Source organism: Artemia sp. Qi Xiang Cuo, chromosome 3 (assembly GCF_049724085.1).
Source record: "Artemia sp. Qi Xiang Cuo chromosome 3, ASM4972408v1, whole genome shotgun sequence".
Taxonomy (NCBI): Eukaryota; Metazoa; Arthropoda; class Branchiopoda; order Anostraca; family Artemiidae; genus Artemia; species Artemia sp. Qi Xiang Cuo.
Window position 1 is genome coordinate 93,317,812 of NC_142796.1, and position 14,991 is coordinate 93,332,802.

Genomic DNA, 14,991 nt, shown 5'->3' on the forward strand with positions numbered 1-14,991 from the left:
CATACTCACCCGGATCTAATACTCTATTCTAGACATCAATTGTGTTGTTGTTCGCCTTTACATGGAAGCACGAAGTTCACCTCCTTAAAATCAACCTCAACCTCAAAAGGCCCAAGTTTTAATTTTACGTTCAAATAAAAGTGATTTTCACAATCACCTTGATCTATTGCTCTATTGCAGACATCAATTTTGTTGTTGTATGCCTATATATGGAAACACGAATTTCACCCCCTCCAAATCAACCTCAACCTCAAAAAACACATTCGTGAATCAGCTAGATGATAAGACTTAGCACATTAGGATTCAGCGCATTTTCTGAGTCGGGTTGTCAAAAAATCATTTTTCTTGTTATTTGTTTCAGGCCAAACCGTTTCCTTCCTGGACTATTAACTGTGCATGCATCAGTGTTTTCTAAGGAAAGAAGCTGTAGTAACAGCAGTAAATTCAAGTGAATTAAAAACTATCTTAGAAACAAGTAGGCCGAGTAGCGCTGGACAAACTTGAGTATAACACACAGAAAACATGATGTGGCTTCGAAGTTTTCATATGAATTCATTACCCAGGCTTTTTCTTCGAGAACAGCGCGTAAAGTTAACCCTTAGTATGCGGGATAAGATTCATTGTTATATAATTTAAATTGTATGTGTGCTGTGTCACCAATAAAATGTTGTTTCGGGCAACCATAATAGTTTCTTTTTTTTAAACTTGTTGTACATGTTAAGGTTTACATAAGAAATATATATTCATAATAGTAAAATAATTGATTAAATTTACAATAAACTAATCTATTATTTAGAAAAATAAAATAAACATAATTTGATATCTATATTGAGTTTGTTGATGGGGGGGCACCAAATGCCATTCTTGCCCGGGGCACCGACAGGTTTAGATCTGTCCCTGATCAATAGCTTTGAACTGAGTCTTAATACACCTCTCCAAGATATAGCAGTTGCCTTCCAGCTCAAGTGGTATGAATTTAGAAGAAGGAGCATGGGTGCCTGTACCCCCATCCCAAGTTTTTCCCCTGTCCAGATTTTGACACATACCCCTTTTGGAGCGTTTTAATTTGAAAATGCCGCTTTTTAGTATTGAAACTGAAAAATCGTGCCTAGTGTACATTATATAGCCATTATATGGCTATATAACATAAATAGTGCCATTATATAGCCCATGCCCCTTGACTGTCGGGATGTGGAACTTTTTTGCCCCCTCAATAAAAATGCTGGAGCTACGCCCCTGCCTCTACACACTTTTAAGTGTGCTAGAGGTATAAAGTAGAACCTATTCAAACATTAAAAAGAAATAAAATCTAACTAAATATGAATTTCCTTTTAGTAAAAAAAAACTCTAATAATTGGATCGGCAGCCTAATTAAGGGGGCCTAAATGTTTATTAATATACTTTCGTTAGTTTCATTTAATTGTAGATTCTGCTACCACATTTTTCGAAAAGATGACTACAAGTGGAAACACATTTTTTGGTATCTCCATTGAAAAATACTTTTCTGGTATTTTCACTTAATAAATGGAAAAAAAATTGTTCCCTCTCCAAGATCTCTAAAATATATTTTATCCCCCCCCCCCCCTCCCAACGTCTTTAGAAATTAGCTTTACCGCTCAAAGGCTCGGTTAGCGTTGGCAAACCTTAGGCGAAATGAAATTTTTCAACATGCCTGTACTACCGAGGTTATCCCGTATCAGATGTGGCAGGCTCCTTGAGCAGGGGCCCTGCGAATTCCCTAAAAGCCTATTTATAAAAAGATTTTACTCATACCGAGAATTACGGAGCTAACAATAATTGGAGCCAATCATTATTTTTCATATATTTTTCAGTCAATCAGAAAATTCTATGAAAAATCTGAGTGGGTCAAATTAGGGGTAGCTTATTCTCAGTTTTAGTAAAACTTCGTTGAGATTTGGCCTTAAGACATCTATTTGTATCGCAAGGCTAATGCTGAAATACAACCAGATGCTGGTCTAAAATAGATTTACCTATACAACCTAGTCTTGGTGGCTGAGAAATTAAGGGTAGAGTTATAGCTTCCCCTTGTCTCATGATGGTTCCTTTTCTAAGGATGACTAGGATTATCTTAGCTTTGATTTTTTTTCAAGTCTGACTCAGATTCTAATTCATCAGGCTTTGACCTTGTCAAGGCAGTTCCTCAGATTGAAGGTAAATCATTATAAGCTAAACTATAGTCGTTTTTTATAGTCATAGAACATCTCCAGCTTCACAAGCATTCATTACAGATGAGTGATTTCATTAAATATCTATGGATATTGAGCTAGGCCATTTGGGCTGCAAATCAATCTTTGAAAATTTAACTCGTCAAAGACCAAGGTTACCCTACTTTGTAATAAGACAGAGTTCGGGTAGGCACGGGTTTTATCCTGAAAAGAAACCCCCTCCCTCAAATCCTAATGTCACCAGAAAGTCAATGGAAACGCATTCTCTGGAGACAACACTTCTTTTTCAGACAAAAACGGTCAGTTTTATTATACTTGACTTTAGAGGGGTTGTAGCCCTTGAAAGGGACTAGAGTTGATACCACCTGCCACACTCAGGTTGTGTTGGCACAATCGCTAACACTAGTGCAGATCACTGAAAGCTCAGCTACACTGATTTACCTGGCAAATCTCAATATTCCTACTACTAAGCAGCCTATACTCTTTATAAGAGGGAGACTGACAACCAGAATAATTTATATTCTGAGATAAGTAGATGGATCCAAATATGAGGGCAACATTTGCAAGCTAGCTATAGAAGATAAGTCTGCAAACCAAGATTAGAATATTGGAAGCTACGTGATGACAGCGTTCAAATCCGGTTCTGAAGCATGGGCGCTCCAAAAAGCCGATGAAGATTTGCTAGATGTTTTCGAGAGAAATTGCCCAGGGATTGTTCTGGGTACCCGGCTGACCGAGTGTATTTCAAACTGTAGGCTGTACGAAAAGTGTGGTCCGATTCGGCTTTCTAGGGCTATAATGAAAGAGAGAGATTCAGATGGCTAGGGCACGTTCTGCGGATGACAGATTGTCAAGGATCTCCGGCCAACCGTCTAGGGCTAAACAGAAAGCAGGTCGTCTGCGGTTAGGGTGGGAGGATGTTTTAAAAAAGATTTAAGGGAAATGGAACTTTTTGGGATGGTGTAAAGAGGAAGGCTTTGAATAGATTGTTATGGAGGAGGAGCGTACGTAGCTGTGTTGGCCTCAGGCGGCTTGTTGCTGCGGCGACTTGTTAGTAGTAGTAGCTAGCTATACTGGCTTAGCTTTGCATCTAATATTCTTGACTAGCAGAAAGCTGCTAGACTATTACTTGCAAGAAACTAGTCTAGACGTGAAAAGCAAATACAGGCTGCTAGTCGAAAGTCCCTTTGGCTAGTATTTTTACTGCTGAAATTTAAATCATACACTGCTGACTTAAATAATACCCCAATTTTAACTTATATTATTTTTCAATTAACAACTCTAAGAAATGGTTAGTATTTTAAAAAAACCTTATAAAATCAAGACTGAGACCCAATTATTAACAATAACTTTTTGAGAAAACTGATCCTTGTGTCCTGAACTGTGGTCCATTTTTTAACCACTGGCTCTTTCAGTCATTGTCCATGATAATTCTCACTGACCTGCCTCATAAGTCAGCTTTGTTTTCCACTAAACAGAAGTAACTGGTCATTTTTTACAACTAAGGCGTGGCTCGTTGTGAACATTTTTGTAACCTAATTTACTATAGTTAAGCGGCTTTGTACAAGGGGTAGCAGGCTGGAGACTATTCTGAAGATAATGTGTTTTCAACTTTTACGTAGTTCTTACCAATACTACAGATAATAAGTAGGAACCAAATCGTCCAGCTTTAACAAAAACTAATTTTTAATTTTCAGAGAATTTTGATAGCTTTCAACACTTTCTTTGCAGCACCTCAATAAAGTTACTTACAGATTATGAAGTATGGCAACAGATCTCGACTTTAATGTCAGTTATACTGTAGTTAGGTACAGCATAGTACCTAGGTACATATAGGTATACTATAGTACTTAAGTATTAGGTACAGTATATTAGGTATCTAAACATCCAAGCCGAGCTAGCAAATGTCATTGCATCAATCTTGCTGTGAAAGACGAATAAGCTTGCAAAAGAAAGCTAGGATGAAGCATTAGAAGAAGCCTGCAGGTTACCCAACTTTTACCTTGCTGAAAGTGGCACAAGCTGTAAAAACACCAAATCCATTGGAGCTGGCTCAAGTCTGTAATTTTAAACATTAATTGAAACAAACTGACCAGATAAGCCAAGTCACAGCAAACCTTAGTTTTGCTTAGATATCAGCCAGCCAAGGCCGTACCCAGTGGGGGGGATATGAACCCCCCCCCCCCGAAATGTTTGCTTGGCTCGCAAAAACGTAACAAAAATGGATATAAAAAATTTTGTATGCGTTTCTTGAGTTTTTTTGTGTACCCCCCCCCCCCCCGAAAAAAATTCTGGGTACGGCCTTGCAGCCAGCAGTTTAATATAAATACAAATGTCTTTTAGCAATCATCAGTTAGCTTGTGGAAAACAAATTGTTACCCAACAAAACTTTTGAATACCAATTGTTTGTTATGTATCCATCGGGCAGGAAATCAAAAATGTTATATATTATTACAAACTATTACATTGGAACGCTCAAACACAAAATAGACTAAAAACAGAATTTCAAACTTTCAAGCACATACAAAGTTAGAATACAAACTTTATAACTACAGAATTGTTAAAAACTATCATTAAATAAAAAAAAACTTGCAAAGTTTTACTTTATTTGGCAAAGTAGTTAAATGTGATACTAAAGCCACATCAAGAATTTTGTTTGTTTAACAAAATGCATTAACTATTTAGCAAACAATTTTCCATTAAATCACAAAAACACGATTCTTTGCAGTTAGTTTTTTTAAGGACAGAAACACTACTAAAATAGAGGGCGAATTAAAATCAAGCATAGTAAAAAAGAGCTAAGTTCATTTACATTACAATAGTTTACAAATTGCAAAATACAGCCCAAATTAATTTTATTCGTAGCCAATTTACTGCTCACCTCTTGACCTGAAAAAGAAAAAAAAATTAGCTCATGAAGGTAAGAGATAAAACTTTACCTGGAACAAAACAAAATTCTTAAAGACATATTTGAATAAAACAAATTCACAAAAAACAGTATTAGGATATACTTATGAACCTTCTAGGATACGTTCTGCGGATGAAACAGATTGCCACACTGCCAAAAATTGTCCTCGTTGGCCAACCGTTTAGGGCCAAACGAAGAGCAGGTCGTCTCGGAGTAGGCTGGAAGGATGTCGTACGGAGAGTTTTAAGGCAAGTGAGATCTTCCCAGGAGGGTGTAAGGAGAGAAAGTTTGAACAGATTGGGATGGAGGAAGAGCGCGCGAACCTGTGTTGGCCTCAGGTGGTTTGGTGCTGCAGTAATTTGTTTGTAGTAGTAGTAGGGAGAGTATGAGCCTTCTAGAAAAATGGCCTTTGTCCTAACCCAGACCTATTTCAGACTTTGTCCTGATTATATTAAAACACTGAATTGAGAGCTTGAATTTACTGCATTCTTATATAGTTAAGGAGGATGATTTTTTGTTTCTTTATTTCTTGCCCTAGAGAGCCCAGGAAAGCGAGATTGAAATACACTTTTTTACAGCCTACTGCTCAAAACACGGTCAGTCAGCCGGATCCCCAGAACAATCCGTAGGCAATTTTTTCTGGAAAACATCTAGTAAATCTTCATCCACTTTTCGGAGCACCCATGCTTCAGAGCCATATTTGATGCCTGTCATTACTGTACCTTCTAATATGGGTGGGAGGATGTCATAAAAAAGACTTAAAGGAAATTGGAACTTCCTGGGAGGGTGTAAAGAGGGAGGCTTTGAATAAATTGTGGAGGAGGAGGGGCGTGCGTAGCTGTATTGGCCTCAAACGGCTTGTTACTACGGTGAGTTGTTAGTATTAGTAGTAGTTTATTTCTTGTCATCGTATCATCACACTATAAAATATCGAGCACCCTTCTTAGTCCACCTCAAGACCTGTATTACGGGAAAGAAATCAACAAATTTTCATCAGGACTTGCAATTTTCGAAGACAGAAAACGAGTGAACCCTTTATTTTAATCACCTTTTAAGCATCCCAAGCAATTATTGAAAGTGAGAAGTCTCAAATATTGCAACATTAGGCCTATTCTAAATCAAAACTCATATAGCACATATTTCACAAATGGTGGTCAATTTCTTCTAAAACTGGTTTATAAGAACATTCTTAATAAAGTATATTGGCTTATACTCAAGGATTTTAGGGGATTGGAGGGGTTACAACATCTACCTTCTTTATAACTTTTCTTAGTTTTGGGTCTGGCTTCATGATTTATGTTACTTAGTTTTATGATAGATACATTATTTTTAGAGTTATAATGTAATTATACTTAGAATAAAATTACTTTTAAGAAAAAAGTTCATCTTGGCACTCACATATATTTCTGCTCTTTTTAAGATTGTCTGAGTAGACATATTGCGGATATGTCGGAGATATTGCAGATATGTCCTTTTAACAACTGAGTATTGTCTATTGATCGAATTCAACATCTCCCTCAATATTCTTTGAAAGTTTTATCTTAACATACACCGCTTTTCCGGCGATTTTTCCCCTACACGCACTATTTTAACAAAATGGATGTACATAGTATTTTTTTATTTAGTTCAACATTTCCTGAAATTTCAACTAAATACCATTACCTGATCCTGATATATTGCACTTATGCCCTTTTAACAAGTGGGATGCACATAAATGTATGATGATTTACTTGAACATTCCCCTCATTCTTTTCCGAGTTTCAATGTAATACCCTTGGCTATTCCTAATATAATGTAGAGGGCCGTTTTGACAACCTGGATGCATATAATGTCTTTTGATTTTATTTAACATCCCTCTTAGCATTCTATAAAAGTTTCAAATTAATCCTCATAGCTATTCTTGAAATCAAAATATATGAGCTCAAATCAATCCTTTTGAAAACTTGGATACACGTGGAGTCTTTCGATTTAGTTCAACATACCCCACAATATTAACTGAAATTTACAATTCAATAGCTTTAGCCATTCACAAGATGTTGCAAAATAAGACGTTTTAACAACCTTAATGCACTATTCTGTTTTGAGAAGCAGGAAGCATTTCCCCAATTTTAGCTGTGATAACAGAGGTTGTAGTAGTATATAGAGTCACAGTCACAATAGCAGTAGCAATACTAAAAATAGTAGTAGCAGTCACAAACAGTAGCAGTTGCAGTCACGAGTTATTGCACTTGTAGTCGCAAGCTGCTGCTCTTGCTGTTGTGAGTAGTGGCAGTTGCAAATACATGGAGTCACAAACAGTATTAGCTACAAATAGTCACAGTTGCTATTACAAGTAACCTTAGTCGTAGCCAAAAATAATCATGTTTGCTAGTTTTTGCAGTCACAAGTATAATTATAGTCCTTATAGTCAAAGTTACAAGTAGTTGCATTGCAGACACAAATAGTCCCAGCCTGTAGTAATATGTGATGTTGCTTTCTTTTGCTTGTTTCCTTTTGTTTGTTTGCTTGTCTTGCTTTTGCTTATACAGTTTATTTATAGGCGCCTGGGTTGAATAAAAGTATAATCTCACAAACATTACTTAGTTTCAGAAGTGGGATTGCTAATCAAACTCATCAATTTAATCAACCTTTAAGTAACCACAGACAAGACAGCCTTCACCATGGATGTTGAACAACCAAGCATCAACTGGAATGCCTCATGCCTGGCAGATGAATGGAAGAGATTTGAGAAGCACATAAATCTGATGTTTGATTATGGACCACTTTCAGGAAAGACAGAAAAATCAATGTGTGCATACCATCAACATGGACAGGTGACAAGGGACGTAAAATCTTTGAAACACTTACATTTGTGGATCAAGAAAAGAGCAAAACTGAACCATACCTTACGAAATTCAGAGAATATTTTGCATCAAAGGCAAACAGCTTCTTTGCTCAATTTGTGTTCCACAAGAGAGAACAATTAGAAAACGAGAATGTGGAAAACTTCATAACAAAACTGAAGAAACTGGTAAAACCATGCGCGTATACCGACCCTGACAAAATGTTGAGAGATCGTATAGTGATTGGCATCAGACACACGAATCAGATAGCATCTGCTCGTGGAAGGAGACTCTCTTACTCTACAAATTGCCGAGCAGAAGTGCCGTCTCTAGGAAATAACCCAGGCACAGTTGCGAACATTTTGAGGAAAGGACCAACCACCTAAGCAAGATTAAAGACATAAAACTGAGAGAAAACCTGGGAAGTGTTACTTCTGTGGAGGTGCATACTCTCCAGCCCACGTTCGCCCAGCTAAGGAGAAGACTTGCACCAAGTGCAACAAACTCAACCATTTTACTCAAGTGTGTAAAGTACAAAAGGCGTTAACATTGTGATAGGTAAAATACCTAAAAGCCACCACCAGAAATCAACCCAACTGCCCAAAATCTAAAAAACTACAGTGAATCAAGAATCCCAGTCAGAGGAACATGTCAGGTCATGGGCAGCTACCAATCCCAAGTACCATCAAAGCTGCAGTTCTATGTAGTCGAAACAGATTCTATCCCTATCCTAGGGTTCAGATCAAGTATGGATCTGAATCTAGTTAAACTGGCCCTGAATGTGAACAAACCCAAAGAGACAAATTTCAACAACACTATTGAACAGTTCAAAGATGTATTTGATGGCATTGGAAAACTTGAGGTTGAATGCCACTTCCACCTGAAAGAAGGTCATTCCGAAAGTTCATTCAGCCAGAAAGGTTCCAGCTACCCTTAGAGATAAACTATAACAAGAGCTCAATCTAATGGAACAAGAAAGCATCATTGAAAATGTTACCACACCCACAGAATGGCTAAATTCAATGGCAGTTGTTGAAAAGAAAGATGGTAGTCTGAGAATCTGCATTGACCCCATTGACCTGAACTAGGCAATCATGCACCTATTCTATCCCATACCTACACTGAAAGATGCAACTATAAAACTACATGGAGCCAAGTACTTTAGCAAGATGGACGCCAGATCAGGCTATTGGTCACTCATTCCAGACACAGAGGCTTCCCTTACAACAACCTTCAAGACTATCCATGGTATCGCTTCAGAAGAATGCCATTTGGGATAATATCAGCCAAAAATGACTTCCAAAGGAAAATAGAAGGAACATTTGAAGGTCTTGAAGGGTGTGTGGTGATTGTTGACGACCTATTGGTCTATGGAGCAACAATTGAAGAGCACAACAAGCGCCTCCTTGCTATCCTAGAAAAAGTACGACTACGCAGTGTCAGGTTTATCAAGGAAAAATGTAAATTCCCTGTTTCTAGGGTACAATACTTTGGACACATCATCAGTACTAGCGAATTAAAACCTGACCCCGAAAAATTGACTACCATCAACAAAATGCACAGCCTAACCAACAACGAGAACTTAGCTACTCTGTTTGGAATGCTAAACTTTTTAGCCAAGTACATACCAAACCTCTCCTCAAAGAACAAGGATTTTCGTGGCCTGCCAAAACAGAAGGAGTTCATCTGGGAAGAAAAACACGAAGAAGCTCTGAGGGAAATAAAAATCAACAGTCAAATCCATCTTTCTTTGGCCCATCATGCAGCTCCATTGATCTCAAAGTTGATGCTTCATCCCATGGTCTTGGAGCGTACCAGTCACCTAATGGCAACGTCATTACTTATGCCTCTAGATCCCTGAACAAGACTGAGCAGAAGTACTCTCAACTAGAAAAGGAGTTATATGCACTTGTATTTGGGTGCAGGGGCGTCCCGAGGGGGGGGGGGGTGAGAGGCGTACCGCCCCCACAACTTTCTTGGCACTTGGCAGAAATTTTGAAAAACAAGCTGAAATTTAGCAAAATTCTTGATTTCTGCGAAAAATTCGGCATAAATCAGATTGCAATTCGGTAAAATTTACGGAGATCCCCCCCCACTAAAATCAGCCTCAGGACGCCCCTGTTTGGGTGTAAACACTTCCACCACTATCTCTATGGCAGAAAGGTGAATGCCACAACTGACCACAAGCCCCTACAGAAAGCAATAGCAAGAATTCAATATATGCTGCTACAGGTCCAACCTTATGACCTGGCATTCCAGTTGCTGACACTCTGTCCAGGCTACATTTGCCAGACACCAATGAGAGAATACATTGGGAGCTCGAAATCTATGTCCATCAGCTTTTGAGATTCCTGCCAATCAGTGATGCAAAGCAGGCAGAAATTGCCAAAGAAACATTTGAAGACCCCCAGCTCAGCTAACTAACAATACCATCAAAATTGGATGGCCAAAAACCTGGAAGCTCTGAAACAATGATCTCTTGCCCTACTGGACAATACAACATGAACTGACAGTTGACTGCGGCCTCATCCTCAGGGGAGAAAGAAACCTTATACCTGAAAAGCTGAGATCAGAAAACCCAAGCCAATTGCATGCTTCCCACTTGGGCATTGAAAAAACAAAACAGCAAGCAGACATGAAATGCAGACATGAAAGGATGACTGAATGCAGACATGAAAGGATGATCCAAAGATGTTCTGCATGTCAGAAATTCTGAAACAGTAACCAGAAGGAACCCCTTGCATTCAGAAAGATGCCCTCACTAACCTGGAGACACGTTGCTACAGACATCTTCACCTGGAAAGGTTCAAACTACCTGATCCTTGTTGACAGCCACAGCAGGTTCTTTGAAGTGGAAAAGCTGAAAGATATGACTACAAGCAAGGTCATCTCAAAACTGAAAGCAAACTTTGCTGGACATGTCATACCATTCTCCCTCATGTCAGACAACACTAGTCAGTACACATCAGCCAAATTTTAAATTCACAGAGCAGTGGGGAATCCAACATCCGACATCAAGCCCTCATTTCCCCCAATCAAATAGCCTGTGGAGAAAACAGCCCAGACATGCAAGCAAAATAAGGAAAGGCTGGAAAATGGGAGACGACTCTTATCTAGGACTTCTCAAATACAGAAATACTCCAGCAGATGGATTCGCTACTCTCTCACAGTTGTTGATGAGATACCAGCTGCAATCCATCATTCCATGTGTGCCTAAGCAACTGGTCAAGAAGGTCATGTCTACCCCTAAGTTCGTCCAGCACCACCAAGCAGCGCAAGCACGGCAGAAGGCATACCATAACCAGCAAATGAAGCTACTGGGACCACTCCATTCAGGTAACACAGTATGCTATTAAAAAACATCCCCATGGTATCTGGGAGAGTGCCCAAGAGGTTAGCTTGGCAGCTGCCCCCAGGTCATACTCAGTTTCACCCAAAACGGGCACAGCTGTAAAAAGAAATAGGCTGCATGGCAGGCCACCACACAACTGATGCTCAGGACCAACACTGAATCAAAGTACTGAGTCCCTTGTGAATATCCCAATTCTCTATGATCACAGCAAACGCACCATCCTACAGACGCCAACTGTAATGCAAGCAGGCAGGATAGTGAAGGCACCCTCTCACCTGAATCTATGATAGTGCTATATCAAGGGCAAGCAAGAAGTGTATATACCAACAGTGTTTTCATGAAAAAGTAAAAATGTGAGTCTATTACCATTTAGCCCTGAAGTTTTATTCTCTACATTGATGTGGATTTTCTCTTCTATTATTTTTTTTATGCTTCCTCTTGTGTGCATAGTGGGAAAAGAGGTGCAAGCCAAGCGCCGCGTCTTTAAAGCTATAGTGTAAAAATAAACAAGTTTGGGAGAAAGAAGATGCAGTAATTTGTGATGTTGTTTTATTTTGCTTGCTTGCTTTGGCTTATATGCTTTATTTATAGGTGCCTGGGTTTAATAAAAGTATGATCTCAAAAACATTACACAGCCACAGCCATAAGTAGACCCATTTGCAAGTAGTTCTAAGTAGTCATAGTTGCAGTTAAAAATAGTCACAGTCTCGAATAGTGACAGTTGCAGTCACAGTAGCAGTGGCAATCGTTGTCCTGAAAGTGTGAAATAATTACACTTACCTGTTCTGAAGATATTGCAAAAACACCTTTTTTAGGGCCTGGATGCAGAAATGGACATAGTCCTGGTCTCAAATAGAGGCAGTCAAAGTCACAAATAGTCATACTTGCAAGTAGTCCAAGTGGCCATAGTCACAGTTGTACACAGTTGCAGTTTCATCCACAGTAGTAATAGCAATAGTGGTTCTAAAGGTCTAAAGTTAACACCATTTTTACTCCTCAGAAATTGTAGATACACCCCTTTGACAACCTTGATGTACACAGTATCTTTGGATTAAGTTTAACATCCCCCTTCCCCGGGCATGTTCAAGTGTCGTCCAACATGTCCTGAAAATTTCAAATTAATGCCCCTAGCCATTCTTGAGATATTCCTGAAGCATCCTTTTGAAATCAGCAAGCACATAGTTTATTTTGATTTGGCTTAACATTCCCTGAAAGTAGTCAAAATTAAATGTAGTACCAGTTGCAGTCAAAATTACAAGTCATGGCTGTCAAAGTAGTCACAGTTGCAACCAGTCACATTTGCAGCCACAGTAATAGCAGTAGTAGTTGCCCTGAAAGTTTCAAGTTTATACTTTTCCCTGTTCCAAAGATATAGTAGATATTACTTTTTGATAACTTGGATACTAATAGTGTCTTTAAAATTGGCTCAACATGCCCCTCAATATTCACCAAAATTTCACCTCAAAACCCTTAGCCTTTTTGGACACACCCAGGAAATAACATTCCTGCCTTTCACAATGATATATCCTGCATGCTAAAAATGGACAAGTTGGGTCATTTACACTTCTTACTCCAAGGGCTATGGGGGCATGTCATCCCCAAAGGTATAGCTATTAGAGCTCATAACAATTTTGAATAAAATTACTTTTTTTTATTGCTATCAGTATTAAATGGGTATCTAGAAAGGGGGGAGGGCTGGCTACCCTACTTTTTTTCAACATTCCTCTCAACATACCTTTAAACTTTCAACTAAATACACTTAGCCATTCCTTACCTGTTGTTGTTGTACCCTTTTGATTACCCTCTTGCACATAAGATATTTTGATTTTGTTTTACATCCCCCACAACACTTTCTAAAAGTTTTAACTTAGTACCCTTTGCCTTTTGGGAGACTCAGGATCGAACATGCCCCCTTTTCCTAATAACCAACCTTATATATAAACAATAGGCAACTTATAAAATATACAGCACTTGGTCCAATAGCTTTTGGGGTTTTTTGTCATCCCTGGAGGCATATTTATTTGAATTTTCAAATATTTTGAACAAAACAGCTATTGTAAAATTTTGATCAGGTGTCTTTGGGGGATGGCAGCAAAATAGGGCATGGAATGCTGCCCTCTAGCCACTTTTCAACATCCCCCTCAACATGCCCTCATAGTTTAAACTTAACGCCCTCAGCAGTTCTTGACAAACTGCAGATCTACCTTTTTCACAAACTGGATGCACATAGTATGTTTTGACTTAGTTTAACATGCCCTGCAGCATTTGCCAAAGTTTTACCTTTTCATGCACACCTAGAATCAAATATTCTCTCTTTTGCTAAAAATAAATACTACATTTAAAAAAAGGCAAACTGAACAAACTAAAATCAGTGCCATGGGGGCTATGAGGGGCATTGTGTCCCTGGAGGAATAGTTACTAGACATTTTCACTAATTTGAACAAGATCACTTTCAAAACTTCCACAAGTCTTTAGGGAAGGGGGCATCTTTAGGGAAAAAGGGCAAGGAGGCTGGCAGCCCTCCTATCAGTCTTCAACATCACCTTCAACATACCCTAGACTGAGAGTTTCAACTTAATACTCTCAGCTGGTTCTGAGATATTGCTGATATGCCCTTTTGACAACCAACATGCACATAGTTTGTTTTATGTTGGACATCCCTCTAAAAAATTGTTGGGGTTATGTCATTCCCATAGGCATAGTTATTTGACCTTTAGCAATATTATAAAAGCTAAAGGCCTTTATATAAATTTAGCCTCATTACAACTTATTTGACCTCACTTTATTATAAAGTAAGCATTTCATTGCTATATTGTTTTCTTTATAGGCCTACTATATATTGTTATCATTGCTATATTTTTTTCTTTATCAGGGAGTGGGATGCACTGTCAGAGAAATAAAATTTTATATTCAAAAGAAGGATAAAATAAGGAATATAATGGTAGGCTACTCCTTTTATTTTATTGAGATATTTTCTTTTGAACAGTCCCTGGTAAATTTATACACATTCACATAACTCAGCTTGGAAGACAGTGCATACATCATTTAGTGCCTTTTATATGCTCTTTCCAAGCACAATGATCAATTCTGGGGAAAATCCCATTTTGAGACCTTAATGGGAACCAAAAAGGTGGATTGCTACCTTATCTGTAGTTTTTAGACTATGATGCAAAGTTAAAAACAAATTAGATATAAAAATTAGCTTTTAAACAAGGTATTTAAATAACTCTCTACAATGTTTTAGTTCCCTGTTGGCAACAAAGGAGATAATAAAAAGAAGAAAGGGCATATCAGTGTTATTAATACAAAAAGGTGACATCATCACAGCAGCAACATTTTAAGAAATTTAAAATAAATTTCTTGTGTATTATTATCTCAATCAATCAGTAGTTGTACCGAACCAATTGTGCTCAAATCCTCCTCAGGGCCATACTATGGTGTCTAATTTGATCCTGAATTTCTTCCCACAGTAGAGTGCAGACGGTTTGTTATCATTGTAATATCTTTTCTTGATTTTTGGTCAATGATTTTTCCAATAGGCAATGCTTAGAAGTCCTCAAAAAAAAAAAATCCCCCCAGATCCCACCCCAAATACAAGTGAAACTGATACCCATCCTGGCTGGTCAAGCTCACTATCACAAAGTTCACATGATAGCTCCAATTCTGAGAATAGGACAATGATCAGTGTAGGGACTAATGTCACTATTAAATGATGATAATGGG

At 38.3% G+C, this 14,991-nt stretch overlaps 1 long non-coding RNA gene across 2 annotated transcripts in view; it reads right to left on the bottom strand.

Moving 5' to 3' along the window:
* Positions 1 to 4,503: 4,503 nt before the first annotated feature.
* The window catches only part of LOC148954761 (uncharacterized), a 91,153-nt gene continuing 80,665 nt past the window's right edge, over positions 4,504 to 14,991 (bottom strand). The window contains exon 7 of one of the 2 annotated variants that reach the window (XR_016141541.1): positions 4,504 to 5,075. This is a non-coding gene — a long non-coding RNA (uncharacterized LOC148954761). The remainder of the gene's footprint in view (positions 5,076 to 14,991) is intronic. The other variant, XR_016141540.1, reaches the window with a different exon arrangement.